The following is a 3,748-nucleotide window of genomic DNA, read 5'->3' on the forward strand; positions in this document are numbered from 1 at the left end:
AGGCGAAATTTAAAAAAAAAAAATGAGAACGAAAAGTGGTAACGTTGTAAGTGCCAAAAGCGAAAGTGTTGGGAAATCGTATCGTTCCGCACACCAGCCCGTAAGAACGTTCACACTAGCGACCTCTTTACACGCCCTTTTGAACTACTTAGAGGGCTACCAGCCACTTTTCACGTTTACCACATTATAAAGCATGGCACATTTCACAGTTTAACTTTGAAAACGGTGTTTGAATTGTTGTGGCACTTACAGCGTTTACCAATTTTAGTCTTCAATTCATGGTACATGCAGATATTTTCTCCATTTCAACCTTACGTATTACCGCCTCTCATCACTTACACACACACACACACACACACACACACACACACACACACACACACACACATATGTATATATATATTAACAATATAAAGGGTCTGTGCCTCCGTGGCGGCTCGGTTTAAGGAGCTGTGCTTTGGGTTCCGACTGCGAAACGGCACGGGTTCGAGTCCGCCTATAGGTTCAGTCTCTGGGTTCTCGGCCTGTGTATAGAACCGGTGGCAACCCACCATCGTGAGGAAATTGGGGAGCTACGATTGAGTAGCGTAATCCGGTCATAAAAATCTCCCATGACGGCTGGGGATTCGATGTGCTGACCCTATGTCACCCCATTACCGATTGAAGATCTCCACACCTCTAGGTAGGATTGTGGGAAGGAGAGTGGCAGTCGGGAGATAGGCCACATCCTTACAGGGCTGTCGAGACGCAGGTTATTTTTTTATTTATGTTACCTAATCAGCATTTCTCATGAATTTTGAACCATTTTACATTTTTTGGAACCTACTTCAGGCTTTTTTTAAAGCCTAATTTTAGATTTTTTAGAAACTATTTTAGGATTTTTAGAGTTTATTTTAGGATTTTTAGAGCTTATTTTAGGAGCTTAAAATCACTCTTTTTAGAACCTAAAAATCCGAGATCTAGTTATATGAGCGGGTTCATTTCTTGCTCTCTGTTGGAAAGTTACGGTGCTTTGATTGTGAGAATATCTTATTTCATATTTTCAGCGCAAATTTGCTGCTTTCTAATCTAATCTAACCTAACCTACCCTAACCCAGTGATGTGCGTCTACGCGTAAACAACGATAGTCTACATTCTACACGTAGACTACTTTATACACGTAGATTACGTAATCTATGTAAACAACATGGCGAAAGGTGATAACTTAGCAAAGGGCGCCGTGGAATTAAAAGAAAATTATACTGCGTATCAGTTGCTGATGTGTGAGGAGAACTTTTCATACTCTTTCTTCCAAATTTGAACAATTTCTCACCTAGGAAGAAACCTAATATACGAAATATTCTAGTGTTTTATGGGGAAAGGACCACTCTTGCCTCACGACTGCCATCTGTTGTTGTTTTTTGTATACTATTTATCTTCTTCCATAGTTGATAATAGAAGAGAAGAGGAGTTTTGTTGTAAATAGGGTTCTTTTCATTTCGTTAGGAACCAGTATAGTTGAAAATTTCACTTTCCTTTCATGAAACTCTTGAAAATTAATTTTAATGCACTTTAGATTGTCTACGTAGTCTATGTAAACTACAACCCAATGTAATCTACGCGTAGATTACGTGTAGACAACGCATGTAGACGTAAACTTATAGTCTACGGCACATCACTGCCCTAACCTAACCTAACGTACAGCGCAAATAAGATATTCTCACAATCAGAGCACCGTAACTTTCCAACAGCCAATCAGAGAGCAAGAAATGAACCCGCATTCACAAGTTGACTGGAAAAAGAAAAAGCGCGAGCGGCCCATGAGGCTGAAACACGCCTGCTTAAATAAAGACCCATTTTCTTATTATTTCCAGCATTAAAATTATAAGGGTGAGGCGTTTCATTCTGAGCTTATGTGAGTAATAATAACGTATTTTTAACTCTTGCCTTTCTTTTCCCGTTTGCTATTTTTACCGGATATTCTGTGTGTTATCACGTGCCTAGTCAACCACGCACAATCGGTAATATGGAAAGGACTAGTTAGAGAATGCGACAACAGATGGCAGCGCGAAGAAAAGATGAAAGAATGTTGATTGACGAAATAGGAGGATACGGAATAGTGTAATATTGATTAAAACAAATGAGAAATAAGTGAATATCGATTATAAAAATGTATATAACGTATAAGAAACTTAAATGTAAATAGAAATTACGATTGTTAAGGATATACTCATATGTTAAACGTATAGCAAAGTTGAGATGTTAGTTCAAAACTGGGTTTTAGATCGATTTGGATTTTGATTCCTCTGGCGAAGAGTATATTGTCAGATTTTGGTTGTTTGGTCCTCGGTGGCGCTACAGTCAAGTTTAGACGCCCCAAAGCACTACGGTTTGTGTTAGTTCCTTTAGACGCACTGGGTCACAGGTAGCGCTTTACTTTAGCGATCTTGGGATGTCCCTTTTCGGTTTGGCATAGGAGGTATATTTGTCCATATTTGTCGCCCTTTAATCCATTGGAGCTTTGGTTAAGTTCTCGATGCCTGTGAAAGGAGGGCAAATAGAAGAAATAAGAAAATAGATGATCTATTCTTCAAAGGTAGGAGAAATAGAAGAAATAAGAAAATAGATGATCTATTCTGCAAAGATAGAAGAAATATATGATCGATGTAAATAGGAGAATTAGATGATCCATGTTCGTCCATGTGGGAAAGAAGAAATACAAATAAGATTTATCGAGAGGAAAGAAGAAGAAGCCTATCCCTTTCCCACAGAAGAAATTCATATTAGTAGAAGAAAGAAGAAATTCAAATAAGATTTATATAGAGGAAAGAAGAAGAAGCCTATCTTTTCCCACAGAAGAAACTCATATTAGTATAAGATAGAAGAAGAAGGCCAGGGTCATAGAAGAAGAAGGAAGAAGAATCCCAAATAAGATTTGTATAGAAGAAAGAAGAAGAAGCCAAAATTCTTTCATTCCAAAAGAATATATTCTCTGTATATATATATTCCCTCGAACATATAATCTGTGTAAACTATGAAGACTTTCAGAATATAGACTCGCATTTTCTCATATCCTTTGGCTATTCTGCTTTCTGATTGGCTTTCTTAAAATAAGAACCCATTACCCTGAAGATATTTGTAGCTGTGGTATACTAAACTAAGTTGTGCACCTAAGGGGCGTAGCAGTGTATGTGAAATAACCAAGTGTTTCGAAAGAAATTATATGAATCTTCTCCTCTTCGTACTGAAAAATTTTCAAACTTTACAATGTTTGAAGTAATTCTTGAAGCTTTCCTGGCGGAGAATGATGATGAAGCTTTCTCGAGATATCAGCCAGGTGATTTCCGGATAGGCTTCCTAGTTTTCGAGAGGTAACGTCACTCTTATCTTCAGGGATTGAAGTGCAGAGATCTGTGCCTTACCCTCACATCTCTGCACTTCAATCCCTGTTGATATCCCGAGGGAACTTCTTCATCATTGCAATGTTTATTCTGCACTTCACTCAAAAAACCAATAGAATGCCTTCTTCGTACACACATCTTAAGTTATTAGTGGATAGTTCCTTGCTGATCCACTCTTTCACCCCCTTGATATCCACCAAACCTGTTCCTCTGCGACGCAATTCAGACTTCCACTTCAAATTACGCAAGACCAAATAAAGAAGCAAATACCCTGTCTATCATTCTGTTCTGTTCGGCTTAATGATAAAAATCGACCCGATGTAATCTTTGGAGCCAGAATCCCTGCTGTTCGACCTTGCTTTTTTTAC

This window comes from Lepisma saccharinum, chromosome 22, assembly GCF_977018435.1.
Source record: "Lepisma saccharinum chromosome 22, izLepSacc3.1, whole genome shotgun sequence".
In the NCBI taxonomy this organism is placed as follows: Eukaryota; Metazoa; Arthropoda; class Insecta; order Zygentoma; family Lepismatidae; genus Lepisma; species Lepisma saccharinum.